This window comes from Centrocercus urophasianus, unplaced genomic scaffold (genome assembly GCF_019232065.1).
Source record: "Centrocercus urophasianus isolate 14NV4802_14NV808 unplaced genomic scaffold, USGS_Curo_1.0 seq_19, whole genome shotgun sequence".
Classification (NCBI taxonomy): Eukaryota; Metazoa; Chordata; class Aves; order Galliformes; family Phasianidae; genus Centrocercus; species Centrocercus urophasianus.
Genome location: NW_024884744.1, coordinates 5,682,622 through 5,699,095, shown reverse-complemented (window position 1 = coordinate 5,699,095; position 16,474 = coordinate 5,682,622). Strand labels below are relative to the sequence as shown.

Sequence of the window (16,474 nt, the reverse complement as noted above, 5' to 3'; positions counted from 1 at the left end):
ACAACTCAATTTTACTTAATACAGTAATGGTAGAACTCTGCTTTTGTTGTTTGCTGTTACAGCAATGGTATCTTTCTAATATCCCAAGTGTTGAATATGCAGTCGCATAACTGTACTGGTCCCCATCAGCCTTCAACACAGACTTTGAAGGCAACCGACAACACTATCAATGTATCTTCTACAATTACTGATAAAAATAAGAACAGTTCAGGTTTTCCTCCTCATAGTCACCATAAGTGGTTAAATGTAAAACTATTGCGAGGAAAGATTGGGAAATTATAGAAGTGGAACAGATTCAGAAGCTTATGAAATCAGTGCTTAATTGTAATGGAATACAGCCAACTGAATAAACAACACATAAACAAAAAACAATGCAGGTTACTATGAATATGCTTACATATTTGCTAAGATGACCTTGGTCTGTATGCCACGGGCTGGGCACCAGATGGACAGCAGCCTGAGGGAATTGTTTTTTTCTGCCAAAGTTCCAATATTCAAGTTCATTTCTACACTTTCTCTTGTTCTGCTTCTTATGAATTTATACTCATGTAATTTTTCTTTTACTTCTCATGGCTACCTTCATCTTTGATCATCCATATGCTTATTGGGTTGCTGTACTTCTCTCTATCTGAGCAATAATCTGTGTTTCTGCGGATTTATTATTCTTAGAAAAATCAGTGTTAGTTCTGCAACTTTTGTGTTTCAGTTCTGGTAGAAATTTTAACTAACTACATTTATTTCTTATGGATTATCAGTCACAGAACACGATTCTAATTTTGGGCTTATCAAAACTAGCAGTATGTATGAAATGAAAATGTTCAATTTGTAACATAACTTTTAAAGATCCTTTGTCTATTTTATAATCTATAACTGCAATCATAGCTAAGCGCAGCTGCCTAAGTCTTAAATGCTTGCTTTTATTCTTAGTATGGAAAAAGAATATAACGGTTAAGGTGAAAGAAAACTGAATCACATTCACCATCTATCTACCAAGACCCAAATCTGGCTCCGTTTAAAAAGAAAAAAAGAAAAAAAAAAAGTCAGCATTCAGAACATAGCCAACGTTCAAACAACATCTCCTCACAGCTAGTCTGCTGCATGAGATATTTTACTGGGCAAAAATCATTTTCTACACAGCCCAGTACGTTAGGCCTACATGGTTGTAGATAGAAAGTACCTTTTACAAGTAGTAACAAGTGAATGTTGTTAACTAAAGGTGAGGAAATGAAACTTCTAGCAATAGCAGAGATGTAGTATGAAATACATACTTTCATTTAAGATAATAAAATCATGTTCAGAAAGAAAAGCATACTAAAAAGAGAAAGATAAAAAGCAACAAAAGCTCTGGCAATGTCAAGTAATGTGCAAATTTAATTTGTTCATTTGTTCAGTCCTACAGTAAAAGAAAGGATCATCACCATGCCAACCTTAGGGCAACTGCCTCATCTCAAAGCGCTTTGGAAACTTGTTCCCATTAAGAAACAACAACTCACTGTTTTTTTATGCCTTTTATGCCTTTGCTGTACAAAAATACTGACTCCAGTGATCGTTCATATGACAGTCTGAGCTTTTCAAAATCAATCTTTTCTTATGAATCCAGTAACAGCTTTTCCCGGTGGGCATATTTAATTCCACCAAATCCCTCATCAGCTGTAGCTTACTCTTGTCCACACACAAAGGCTAACAAAGAGAAATTTCTTATTTTGTGTTCTGATTTGTGTATTGAAGCCAGGTCTGTCCTTTAACAAAAGAAGTAAAAGCAGACGTAGGATATATCACCAAATCTTTTTTTTTTTTTTTTCTCTCTGCTTTCTTCATGAAATTGACTCCAAATTGTCTAAGCACTACAAAAGCTTAATTGTAGAGATTTGGCCAATCGAAATGGTCTTAAATTAAATGGTTAATTTGTATGATGTACTGAGAATAACATATCTATTTCAAAAGCAGCAAGACAAAGCCTCTCCTGTGCCCTTGATGATTGCTTGCACAACTGCAGAGTTTACTCAAGTTCTAAGATGTGCTTCTGTTCTTGCCCAGGGAAGACCACTCCTGGATACACTCGTGTTTCTAGGGAATTAAATGCACATCCTCATAGTCCTGAGTAACCTGGATTAAACAACTGGAAGGCCATGACTGAACTGTAAGGACAGAGAAATTGCTCTTTTCCCTGCACTCAGCATCACTGAACATGCTGGCTGGCCATGGGCGAGCTCACTTTGTGCCTAGCAAAACCTAATTTAGAAATGAAGATTTGTATGGCAGGAACTAAAAAAACCAACAAACATATTTGGTTGCAATACCTCCAATAAATTTTTATAAAGTGTTAGTTAGATGCTTTCTTTTGCATTTCAAATTGTATGCATTGGATCATGCTGTGGTACTAGTTACTATTGGGCTCCACTAAGAAAGTAGTTGGAAGGTAGTTAATATTGACAGTTTTTCTTTCAGTAAGAACTCATTTCACAGTTTCTGAGCATGAAATCAAGCCATTACACAAAAGAAAAGATCTGATGATTAAAAAAAAAAAAAAATCTACCAAAAAAACAAACACTTAAAACAGCCTTCTATCTTATACAAGCATTGATGAAATTAATTAACTACAATCACCCAACTTTTGACAAAACATGTAGGCAGCCTCTCAAATTCTGCTCCGGCGTGCACCACCAGGGCAAAATCTGAGCCCTGCTCTGCTGCCTGGATGCAGTCAGTCTCCAGCACCAACTGAACAGAAGGCACCTGGCTTGATACTGTTATGATGGGATTTAATACTAAAGAAAAGCTCTCAGGTACTTCTGGTTGCTATGAAACAATTGACATTTACTGTTGGAAAGTAATTTGTCCTTAGCATAGTACTGAATTAGAAAGTAAGTAAATGGTACATCTGCAATATCGAGGACGCTAATTACTTCTGAATGGAAGGCAACACTACCTGAGCAGATCATTTCATGCTGGTCATGACTGGAAAAGCTTAATGTCACATCCACTGTACCCTAACAGCAGCTCTGGCACTGAGGTGGCCTCTCTAGGGCAGGAACACCAGGTGCAGCAGGACTGCCTACCTTGCCTCCGTGCTGTTTTTCTCAAAATGAGAATCTGATCTGTAAACGTTACTAAGCACCAGCATGCAAATTATACAGCAGCGAAACACAGACTTCAATTAACTTCCAGGCACACAGCAAGACGAGACTGAGAGGTTTCTGGGATAAACTTTGCATTCGCTACTGCTGACTGCTTCACCAGTAGGAATGGAGCAGGTAACAGGTAAATGAGGGCAGGAAACGAGCAGGGCCTTCGTTTGGGTGGGAGTGCTTCTGGGGCTGAGCACAGGACATTTCACCCCAAGCTCCCTTAAGCTCAACACCATCAGCAGCAAACCAGTTGTCAGTAAGCATCTTTGGAACCTATCAGGGCTATGCTCATTCTTTTGTAGAAGTACTATTTTACTTTCATTTTCCTCCACAATAAATTAACAATTTTCATTACAACTAGCAGTCCAGGTCACAGGCCGGATCCTTTCTTCAGATCAATTATCAGCTGCTTGGGTCTCAAACCAAAACCAAGCAATAAGGTAATTAGGATAAGCAATTAGGCACTAAGATTTCTTAAAGTGATAGGGCAGCAGGATGTGTTGGACTCACAGAACCACGCAGCTGAAAAATATTATTGGGTCATAAATATAACGGGGCAACACGAGCTTGAATGCTTTCTTGTTTTTATATGAATAATAATGTAGTACATTCTTTTGTATTTCTTCCCATTGTGGATTGAATTCGGTGTGTATACTTTCACATGAATAATGCAATATAGCAAAATTGATGGCACAGTTCTTTTGTTAAAGCAGTTACGAAATGAGAAAACAAAATCTACAAGGAAAAGTTATGAAAAAAAACAACATTTCGCTAACAATAGAAAGACGAAGTTGCCTGGCCGTTTACATTTGTCTCCTGTGACATGAATATTAGATCAGATTCTTTTTATTAATCCATTGATAGTTCCATAAGGCAACTCATTTTTGATAAGCTCTGTCAGGACTGCTGTAAATACAAAAAAGATTTATGAATTAATTTTCATACGTAAATGACAAAATCCTCTGGCACTTTTGATATATCTGCCTGCAGTTAAAATAGAGATATATGTGCACACAGGCACACGTATCAATTTAAAATTCAGATCGGCCTGTTCTTTCAGAGCATAGCTTTATCTCAGCTGGCTTTTTGTTGCTGTAGGAGTGAGCAGTGAACTATGAGGGTAATCAGTACCGAGGGTGTATTACAAATGAAAGAAAAAAAAGGACAGAAGTGTGTTGGACTAAAGGTGTCGAGTGGATTTTATTCCAAAAGCATTTGCTGTTTTCAGGTGTTCAAGAGGTCTCATACATGCCAACGTGCTGCAAGAATAGAGATACAGAATCATAGAATTGCTCAGGTTGGAAAAGACCTTACAGATCATCAAGTCCAACCGCAACTTGACCATACTACCCTCACCTAACAATCCTCTGCTAAATCATGTCCCTGAACACCACATCCAAACACATCCAGGGATGGTGACTCAACCACCTCCCTGGGGAGCCTGTTCCAGTGCTTAACAAAATATCTTCAACTCATAACTATTATTACTTTAAATGTGCTTATGGCTACAAGATTGCCACTTGGTAGGATTGTCACTGCCATGCAGTCGGCACGCGCCAAAAAGCCAGTGATCTGCAATGTATTTTTTCTGCATTTCCCTTGTACCAGTGCACCCATGCTAACACTTTGAAGGACAGCATCTCCTCTTCTCTCTGCATCTTATAGACACTTTACAAAGGAACTCAGTATCGTTCTTTTATATTACAGATGGGAAAATCTAGGTACAAATACATGCAGTGATTTGCTCCAGAAAGGTAAGTGTCTACACTTCTTAACAGACCATTTGCTAATTTAACATCAGTTTTCATAGTCCCTTGACATGTATCTTAATAAGCTCTAAAAGAGAAAGAATTGACCAGTTTATTGCTAGACAGAAAATAAGGGATGAGATTTAGTTCTGAATTATATTTCGAGCAGTCCTATTATCCATACAATACACAGCTATAGTCTCTGCTTATGGTGTTCTCTTTGACGCAACATATAACCTCCATATAACCTCCCTGGAGCTGGGTCATTGAAGCCTGAAACCATACACAGGTATCTAACGAGAGATGATTTAAACCAACTTGGTCTACACTAAATTTGGGGTTACATTTAACTGATGGAACACATAGATATTCTTATAAATAACAGCATAACACTCCGCAACAGGTTTCTTTTACACTGCTCTACCGAAGTTCAGAAATGTTCGTGTACATGAAGGGAAAGCAGGAGATACACTTAATAAAGAAGTTTCTTCATTAAGCAAGCCAAATAAAAAGTAATAGTTCCCGTAAACATTTTCCCATTCGAGTACACACAGTTCAGTCACACTACTTAAGTTACAGTATGTTTCTTTTCTATATAAACCTGGCATTTTATACCAACTTGACTGTATCCTAGAGCCAGACTAGAAATCTATCAATAAATGCATTTGTCATGTGCTTACAAAATACACACCTCAAGCTTGTTTGGATTACACTAACACACTGTTAAGGTTATACAGAAATCTATCATATGAAGGCAGAGACATATTGACAACCTATGCCTGGGAGCACTAAAAATAAATAAGAAAAAAAAAATAAAACTACAGAGAAAGATTTTAGCTTGTCCAAATTCGTGCAGCATTTCAGGGAGCTGATCTATCCTCTGCTCTCCTTTGTAGAAAACCATACATTATCCCTTACTACTAACAATAAGAACAAGTATATCATTATGACTTCTCATTATAGCTACAGAGAACCTTTCCATCAAGTAAGATCTCACATCCTTTGATCTGAAATATATTAAGTTACTTTCTTCTAGCTGTAAAGCTTGCTTTACTGACATTAGAGGTTTTCTGCTTTTTTTGTTTACGTTATTATTCATCTGTTACTATTTCTCATGTTAATTTGACTGCTTATTAACAACTTTACTGTACAGTTTTCAAACTCATTGTACCAAACCCTTCTTGTTACGACTTACTCTTGCAGTTGGTTTTGAAAACCAGATAAGTAAATATTCATTCATTTCAAAACAATCCATAATGCAAAAGGCATTAAAAAAAATCTGGTAAAAGTATGTTACTTTAATTTTCAGGCCAAGATAACGAGGCTGGCAAAAAACAACCTCTGAACAGACATCAGTAACAAAACAACAAAGATATGCAACAAATAATGAATATACATTAGCAGGTAAGTAACTTTGTTTTTATCAGGAGAAAGTTACAGGTTTTTAAATTTAAAAAACAAAAAATCACCATTAAAAACTGCTATAACTAAATAAAAATCATTTAAGTAAATCTCAGTTTGTTACTGTCATTATTATTTAAATATTTGGGTTAGTAGATAATCAGAATCCTAACAATGAGAGATGAAAGGTGATGGGGGGAAAAAAAGAGAGAAGGAAATGATATGACAAGGAACATCAAGAAATTGGCCACGTATTTTGTTGATGTCAATGAAACTACTTGGGCTCTCTCCTGGTTTAGTTAACCTCAGAACATGGCCCACCATCAACTTCAGCAGGACGTCATGACAACATATTTCACAGGTGATTAAACCCAACATGTTCAATATCCTTAGGGCATTATATTACCTGCAAGCAATGTCTAAGAGATTGAAGAGGGAAACGTAAATAGAGTTGGGCAGAGTGGGCATTTGCCGTATCTCATTTCTGTAAGGAAAGTAGTTTCATTATGTGTTCTGGGACAATGCTAAGAAAAATGCAAAAAAGCACATGGATGAGTTGCAAGATGTATGGATCCTCAGTTTAATACATTACTTAGGTTGGTGCTGAAGGAGCTCTAAGAGGAGCGCAGACATGGAAGGGGCTGAGAGTGCCAGAACACTTCTCTTAACCTATTAACTCACAGCCCCAGGGGCCTTGTTCATCATGGTGCCTATCAAAGTGTCAGTCTTTTCTATTACCTCTTCCTTCAGAAGAGGTCTGTCTATCATTGTCATGCTCTTCTACCAGGATTATCCATCATTTTGGGTGAAGCCAAATCATTCATTTTCATGGCTGTCTCTGTTAGCAAGTCAGGAAGAAAAACAGTGTTTTATTCAACAAAAGAAAAATGATGGAATTGCCCTCTTAATCATTTTCTTTTATTACTTAATCCAAAAGGTTGGTAGGAGGCTCTGCAGTTTATTATACCAGCAGCCACTGACACCATTATATTTCAGGGTGTAGCAATATGTCCTGCTTTTCAACAGCTTATGAAACTACCCATAAACATTAACTCCAGGCAAGAGTTTGTCATACTGTATCTGTGGCTCTCACTCAGAATGATTGATTTATTTTTAATTAAAATTCATTTTGAGCACTAGTTGACTCTGACGATTAGTGCTGCGGTACTAGTCCAGGTTTCCTGTTCACACTCGTTGGCTGAGTTAACCAGAAATCACAGCAGACACATCCAAACTGCAGCCTGACCAACTGTGCACAGAGCTGCGGTAAATTTTGCTGGAGGTTTTACAAATGGCACTTTTGCCTAAATGTTAAGCTCAGAAGGCTGGACTCTGCAGTTATGTCTTGTGGGCGACAAGACTAAATACACTAATTTCAAAAAAGAAAAGTGCAAAATTAAACATGAAGAAAAATAATCATACTGTTAACCCTCATCAGCTTCAGCCATATAATAAGATGAACAGAGCAATAATGGGTGATTCTCCTAGCAGCTTGGACAATATTGTTGTTTTTCAACTGTCCCCTGTTCTAAACACACTCTTAACTAATCCCATATCTTCTAAAATTAATAACAAATTAAATTTAAAAATTAAAAAATAACAAAAATTAACAAAAATCTCCGTATATTAAATATATGCTTCAGAAAACCTACTGAATAAGACAAAAAGCCCAAATTGCAACCTATTTAATGCTACACCTTCTAGAAGTCAGCCTCTAGCTCATGAGAATTGACTGAGGCAAGTGGTTTGGGCAAAACAAAATTCATGAAGTTTGCCTTTTTTTTTTTTTTTAATTTGTTTTTTATCCTTGGTTTGCAGGTTGAATAAATCCTCATCAGCTGTTCTTTTTCCTTGTTTATGTTCTAATCCCAGCAAACGTAGACATATTGCCATTATTGCTTGACTGATAAGCACCAACACTGTTTCTCCTCATCTATACCAGAGCTGCCTATTTTCATGAATGTTTTAGCAACTTAACCTCCAAACCACCTCTCTTGTGTCAGATTTGGTTCAGGACCTTATTTGGTGTCAGATTTGGTTCACTAGGCATTCAGAATTTATCAGCTGCAGGACGTTAAAATAGACTGCAAATAGTCATAGTTGAAATACTAAAATGAAGTGATAACGCAGTGACTGCAATTGCAGAAGAAACGATAATGCTGTATAACACAGAAGAAAATATCAGAACAGCATGATATAGATAAACCCACCCTGAACTCGGCCAGGTGGCAGAGTACTCTAATGCTGGGGCAGGCACATTCTTATATCATGGTCTGATCCAAAGACATTGAAAGACATAGGAATCATTCTTTTGACTCCACTGGGACTTGTTTTAGGCTCTTGGGGAGAGAAAGGGATACTGGGTATGTCCACACTTAACATGAAGTAAACTCTCACCACACTCCCTGCCAGCTGGGCATAAGTCTGCTCCAGAGCAGAGCCGCAGTTAGCGTGGCACTGAGCCCAAACTAATAAGGCCTGCTGAAAGCAGAGTATATTATCTCAGGCTCAGCCCTGTACTGCTCAGCCATAGGCTGCAGGCCAGCTTGGCACTTGAATAGAACAAACATCACATCTGCCTGGCAAAGTGCTCCAACATCTGCCTGAAAAATCCCAGAGAAATACATCCATTGCTGAGCAGTGGCAGCCATGGCATATTCCTTACGAGCTGAAGTGTGACTGCAGTGCAAAAGCCCCTAAATATTTATATAGAACTAGTGCTCAAGAAATGATTGCTTGGCTAATTCTTAACAGTCTGGAGATGAAGTCTTATTACTCTACAGCGTCAATTACTCAAGTACTACTGAAGAAGACACTTGAGAAACACAGAGTGTCTTCTTGAAATCACACTTCCAAGAGCTGTATTTGTCAGCGATGTCTGTAAGTGGTTTCAGGATAATTGTGCTAACCTAATAAAGCGATACATCAAATTCCACAGAATCCTTGAATATCAACCAGCACATTTAAAATGTAAAATTAGGATCTTTGGGCTGATTCTTGCACTTCCACCTTTACAGGTCCCCGTCCTTGCTCAGGAATGTGTATAATCTAACGCGACAGATATTCGATCTAAAGTATCCACAATGATTCTCATTATGAAGGAGCTGATGACACAGGCTGTGATCTGAGAGTCATGTCCCTTCACAGATATTCAGAAGGAGCCTTCCCAATAGTACATGAAGGTTTTCACCCTCTGCTTTTGAACCCTGATGAATACCATGCATCTCCTGCAGTCTAGCACCACCACGTTGCCATTCTTCTGGAGTTGGCTTTTGTCTTCTACTACTCTATCAATTGCAAAGTTTTATCTTGGTAATCGGATATTTCAACAACATTGTATCAGACCAGGTCTTAATTTTTCTCTCCAATACTTATGTATTGGATTTCCTACGCAAATTCATTTAAAACATTATGAAATAATCCCTAAATGTTCAGAAGTCTACTGTGGGGCTTGTCCTTCACAATTTTCCCTTCGCTAAAATTTATTTTATTACTTTTTTATAAATTGCTGGAACATTTGGAATGCTTCCACTAAATCTGCCAAAATTCCTTATGCTTTCCTTACTTTTATTCACATAGGTCTCAGTAATACCTACATAGTAAAACGTTCACCAAATTAATTATCCAGTTTCCATAGTAGAATGTTGATCTCAGAATCTGTGCTGATTTTGCCTACCATGACCAAAATACAACTTGTCATCAGGGTCTGTAAACATTCAATGAATTTAAACCCAGAACAAATAAAATTCTAACCTATTACAAAAACAAAAATCTTTTTTTCCTTTCTTTCTCTAGCTCTGTATTAAATCTAAAAGAGATTGAACCACATAAAGAAGCAGATCAAGGACACTGAGGCAAAACAGTATAGAAGTTTAAACATAACTGTATTCACTCAACATGCAGATCACACTCCTGAGAACAGCAGAAAAATTCCCCTAAATTTTCCATAACTGTTGCTAATGCAGCCTAAAAAAGCGCAGTTCCCAGCTCCAACTTCAGGCTGACATTCTTAGAAACAGGATTTTTCCACACGGTACTGACTTGCTCTGTTCTTGGATAACTCAATTACCAAAAGTCATAACAGTAGAAGTTTGTGCTCACTTGTGCCAAAATCAGAAGCAGTGTGGGATAGATGGTGAATCATCAGAGCCCACATGCAGCCTAGCCTCCATCCAGTCAATTCTGGTGTATGCACATAGGATTTTCCCATGCTTTGTTTCAAGTTTTGACATCTGCACACTCTGGGACAGCTCAGGTCTATCCACAATTACCCTACGTGTATGGCGTGTGCAATAAAATCCATTTTGCTCTTGACCTCTAGCTTCACATAAAGAACACACCAGCTCTTTTAGGAATACTAGTTTCAATTTTTCTCACCAATAAAGTATTAGATGTTGGACTGCAGCTGGGATAAATGTTAACAAATTCATCCTGGACATTTTAAGATTCACTTCTCTTTAAAAGAAAAAAAATCACCTTTACAAAAGCTGCTTTGAGCCAGAGGCATATATTAACCCTCACGTTTGGAGGACACCAATCGATGCTGCAGTACTAGGACTGTACAGCACCTCAACAAAAATCAGCTGCTCATCAGAAAGGGGTTCCTATCTACAACCACAGCAGAATTAAGAAGTGTTATACAAGGATTTACCAGCCTCATATCTCCACATAAAATCCCAGTCCCAACCAAATACCTCTGCAGTGTTCCAGGTGCTTTCTGCGACAGTGAAAAACATTAAACTCCAATGAAACCAACAACAGATGCAAACTCTAATTTTCTGGATTAATTCAGTGGTTTCCATAACTCACAGAAAAAAAGCTACACTTCAGAAACAGCCTTTAATGTCACTCTCTAAAAGGAAACTGGTGGTTTTGCTCTTAAACTACAGGTCATAGAGGCGAGGATGTATTCATTTGTTTATCATTTGAAGCCACTGCTTAGAGTGAGAACAGCGATAAGTAGGACCAGAGGGGTCTGCCTACTTTAAATCACAGTTGAAAGAAATGAAGACTTCCTGCCTAGAAGAGAAGCTTTTCCTCAGAGATGCCCCTCCTTCTATGTGCAGATTCAGTCAAGTTCATGAACAACAGGCAGCTGAACAAGCAAACTTTGTCTTTGATTTCAAGTGAGAATTGTTATACTGCTAGAAAATTCATTGCAATGTGAGGCACCAAACATCAGTGAAACATCATTGCTTTGTCTCTACTTTTCTAAAACTGACCTAATAAAGAGAACAGAACCAGTGTTTTACAAGTATGTCTAAACCAGTTTGCCTCCTGGGCGTGACCCAACAATGGGGAGATTTTACCCCAACTCTCACCACCGTTTCACCCCATACCTCAGAAGAACTACATTAGAAATGCAAATAGAGGAAGCACTGCTCTGACCCATAAGACTCACTCTTTCATATCCCGCCTTAGGCAATGCAGAGCTTTGTATATGCCCCATTTTCAGGTCTAATAAAACATACAGACCCTGTAGAAGCTGATGTCCTCAGGAGGAGAAAGGAATGTTTTCTCCAGTGTTCAGTTTATCAACCTGAGAAACTACAATCAGCATAAAGTTCCAGCACAAGTTAGTTTCTCATGTCTTTGTAAACATGGCTAAATTTAATCAGATTGGCTGTAAAGAGTTTACAACAGCACAATCAGAACAATTAGATACCTGTCACACAGGGTGCAGCATCAGTACGCACTGATAGCCACACACCTGAGCCACCATGATCCCATCTTCAAAAAATTACTCATTTCTACACAGAAAGAGCAGCTGAGTCAGTCATGCTGACAATGGTGTTGGAGAAGGAGCCCAGGGGAGCGTCACTTTGAGTAGACTGTGAAAAGTCTCTGTAAAAATTAAGGGAGGGAGAAGACCTCTGCGAGAACTCTGTCTCTACAGCTGCTCCAAAGAAAATCAAAGCTCTTACTGCCTTCAAGGGAAATTTGCTCTTCTGTTTCAAAGTTAGTCTCAGATGCTCACAGTTCTTTGCAGAAGGCTCTAAAACACTGTCCTTTCCAAAGTGAAAAGACAAGGTCCTACATTACATTATTTTCATCTGGAACTTCACCTTTGCATGATATTTTCCTCCTTGCTGTCGCATTCTATTTTCTTCTTAGTAGCATCTGTTTTCTTTTCTTTTACCTTCCTTTAAATTACTATATTTCCATATTGTTTCTATATAGTAATCCTAGTTATATTTTACTGTCATCCATTTTACCACATCATATAAAATCCCATGAAATCATGTTATACAACACTTGGGCATATCTACACATAATACTTCAATTACATTTTCTCTTACCTTCTATTCTGCCCTCAAAACTGTGCAGTGCACAGTGATCACCAATGGGAGGTTTTCCCATGGCTTAATAGGAATTGGATAATGCCCTGTACTGCTGAACCTGTGGTTTACTTCGGAATTTTATCCAACTCTACAGAATTTCATTAAAAATAACAAACTAACCAACCTTCTGTTCACTAAATAAGGTGCAATTTTTCTTTTTAGAGAGAGATTTACTGTGTTTGTTAATGTTGCACTAAAAGGCATGGGAAGATTAAAAACAAATAGCATCCCACCACTCTCCCAATTCTATTTTTTAAATAATCATATAAAAAAGAATTGTAAATCTGACATGTTTTAAGATTAACATCCCTGGTCAGCAAACTGTGGGAACAATTTAATTACTTCATATTGGAATAAAGCTTGTCTTTGAATGTTAGAAACACCTCCCCCAATTCAATAACCTTTGACAAAGTTATTATGATCACTCTATAATGCATGCCTGTAGATAAACTTGTATCTATACACATGCACTGATTGGTATGCACATCCATTTATATGTTTGAGTCTAATCTCACATAGAATTTAACTGTTTACATTATGCTATTACTTCTTTCCACTTGTTCAGCAAAGCAGAAAAAAAAAATTGATGCTAGTTTACTTTAAAAGGAGGAGTTGCAGTAAGTACAGTAATCAGCTGTGTTGGAACCAGCTTTTTAACAAATAAAAAGTAGATTTTTTTCAGACTTCTCTACTGCTAAAAGTATGACTTGCAGCTCAGAGCATTTCCTAGATATCAGACTTCAACCTGTTATTTTCTACTGCATGGAATCTTACTGTCAGCCTCCCAGTGTGCTTTTCAGTGTGCTGCTAAAGATAATTGCACTGGGAGGTAGAACAGATTCTTATCCCTGCAAAATAAGTTATTTTTTATAATTCTGAACAGAAGAAAAACTCAACCTAGCAGATTCTTAATTGCTTTCACCTCAAACGTAGCTAAAAATTAAGTAGGTTTGTGTTAGAAATACCCTAAAATTGTGAGGTCCTTATGAGAACCAGATTCATGGATGTGATGTGCAAAGACTTACAAAAATGCTAGTATTTAAACTTTGATTTTGGCTGTGACAAACCAGCTCTGACAAAGCGGTGAGTAAAGATAGATTCACTTCGTATGATCAGAAGAACCAAGCCAATATCAGAGTCGATAAAAAATAAATAAATAAATAAACAAACCTGTAGTCTTAGTAGAAATTTCCACACTGTACTGTAAAAATAGTATGTGTTTGTATGCAAGAATTATATCTGACCTTAGTGATGATGTGAGGAAAAAAGCACCAGGATCTGACAACTTACAGAGCATGGCAGGAAGAAAGGGATCAGTACTAGCAGAAGGCCTTTGCACTGCTGAGCTGGTGATAGGAGCAGTGTCTCAGCATGTCGGATTTTTGATACAGCCACTACACACAGATAGACAGGAAAATCCCTGTTTGATGGTTTCGGTTTTCTCTCTTCCTTCCAATCAGCCTCTCACCTCTCACACGCTCTTAACAGCAACATATGCTTCAGCTATAACTCAACTCATCTGAAAAACAAATTCCTACAAAGCCTAATAAACAGGCATACAGGGGAGTTGCACTGCTACAGCTTGATTTCTGTGCCACAAACAAATACAGAACAACACAGAGCCAGGGCACAGGAAGATCTGCATCTATCACAACACTTTGCTCTGGGAGGCAAAAGGCAGCTTTGCAGACAGAGCTGGGCTCTGGGCATATTTAGAGATTTGTTTGTTTGTTTCTCGAAGTAGAGACCTCTGCAGCCATAAAACAGATCACTTTCTGCCTTGTAATCATGCAAGGTCAGTACCATTAGCATCCTCTCCTTCAAGGACTGCCAGCGACAGTCAGACCAAGTGAAAGCAGGACACTGGAGTGGGCCCTGTACATCCACTGTGATTTAGCCTACAAACTGAATACCAAGTACCGCGAAGGCAATAGGTAAAAATCAGAAGCTCATACTTTGAAAAAACCTCTCAGATAAAAAGCAGACAACTCCATTTCAGATAATAAATAACCCTCTTCCTTCATTAACCTTTATTCTTCATTTATTGGGAGCCTTGGCATGATGACTGTGAGCTGAGCCCAGCAGGCTGCCCATGCAGTGACATTTCAGAGACTGGCAAAACAGCACAGTGATGTCAGCTTAACACTATCTTGAGGTTTTGTCATTCACAGTGGGAAGAAAGCTAGCCAGCTCCTTTTGTATTTTTGAGAAGCTGAACAAAAAGATGGGGCAGGAAGATAGAGAACTTAGTTATAAAGAGAAAACAGACAGAAAACATTCAGTTGACATTTCAATAATCTGGGAAGCAGACATTGCATCTTCATCAAAACATTAGCTTAGGGCTGCTCTGAAAGTAATTGCTCCTGCTTTCTTACGTTGGTCCACAAGGTGTTGGTGGTACAGCAGCAGCAGCAGCTCAACCTTCCCACCAATATTCTGTTGCATTTTGTTGCAGTGGGACAGATGGCAGCAGAGGGGCAGTCTGACAGAAGGGCATCTGACACGGAAATATGCATGAAGCAAAGGTGTGCAATTGAATTCCTCCTTGCAGAAAAAATTACATATGCTGACATTCATCGACGCTTGCTGAATGTCTGAGACCAAGCAGCGGCTGTGAGCACAGTGAGGTGGGCGGTGCATTTCAGCAGTGGCATCAGCAACATGAAGATAAGCCACATTCCTGACAACAATGCAGATTTTTATGAGCACGCCATGCAGTTTATTATCACTGGTGAGGACGCATAGCTAATGGTGGTAACTATTTTGAAAAACAACATTCTGTAGCTGAGAATTTGCTATCAAATAGCATTATTTTGCACCTTGTATCTGTTGTAGTTTCCATGGAAAAAATAGAATGAGCTATTTTTGCAGTGACCTATGTTTTAGATTAGTAGTTGGTTCTCCCCAGTGAACTTCTCATGGAGGAGACTCAGCTGTCCTTAAGGAGCATATGCCATGATCTTTGTATTCAACAGGAGACAAATGCTCTACGAGAAGTCTTCAGGAAAATAAAATTAGTAACCTTCAGTTTGGTGTTTTGACTGTTCTGACAGAACTAACTCTATATTAATATTACATTTGTGTTTCAGAAGCAAGAAGGTGATCTCTAATAAGAACCACATACTGCAGACAGGAGACTGTCCCTGGTGATCGTAGCTTACACTCAGGACTAAAAGAGCAAACATAGACTGGAAAACAGTACCATTCATCAAAGGACTCCTCTCAAGCACAGAAAACCTGCAACTTCACGTGGACAAGAAAGAAAACTGGCAAAACTCAAGAATTCAATCCAGATCTCATCAAGCTCCAGGACAGTGGCTTAATTAATAGTAGTTTATGAAAGAAGAGTAAGAAGGCCTGTGTAGGGATGTTTGTATGAAGAACACATCAGAGGTTTTATGGCTAGAAACAGGTATCAACCTAAGCTGTGGTGCCTGTTATGAAAATACAGAAAATGTGAAGTATATTTAAAAATATTAAGAATATTGTTAATTCAGAATTCCATTATGTTCTATTATCTCACTACAGTAAAAAGAAGGAAAAAGAACCACAATTATTCAGCCAAATGCTTCAATACAATAAATGTTTTTTCTCCCTGAGAGCTCTATTCAAAGTTCACCAGGCTTTGCCTGTAGAAGATGAAAACTATGCGATAATGATGTCAAGGTAGAAGACACTGTCAAAAGTAAGATTAAAATGACAAAGGCTGGTGAAAATACATCAATTATTTATATTCTTTAGATCAAAGATCTTAATATCAGACATTTTTAAGGTTGAATTTAAAAAGCCATTCCATCATTGGAACACTGAGTAGCGGCCATCTCATTTTCCAAAAATATTTGCAATATGAATGTAG

The 16,474-nt window shown here is 38.0% G+C and overlaps 1 long non-coding RNA gene across 1 annotated transcript; it reads left to right on the top strand.

The window, feature by feature from the left end:
* The first annotated feature begins 4,741 nt into the window (after positions 1 to 4,741).
* LOC122161245 lies at positions 4,742 to 15,930 on the top strand. The gene is made up of 3 exons (XR_006169134.1): positions 4,742 to 4,882; positions 6,186 to 6,280; positions 15,708 to 15,930. It is a non-coding gene; the product is annotated as an uncharacterized LOC122161245 (long non-coding RNA).
* Positions 15,931 to 16,474: the final 544 nt, after the last annotated feature.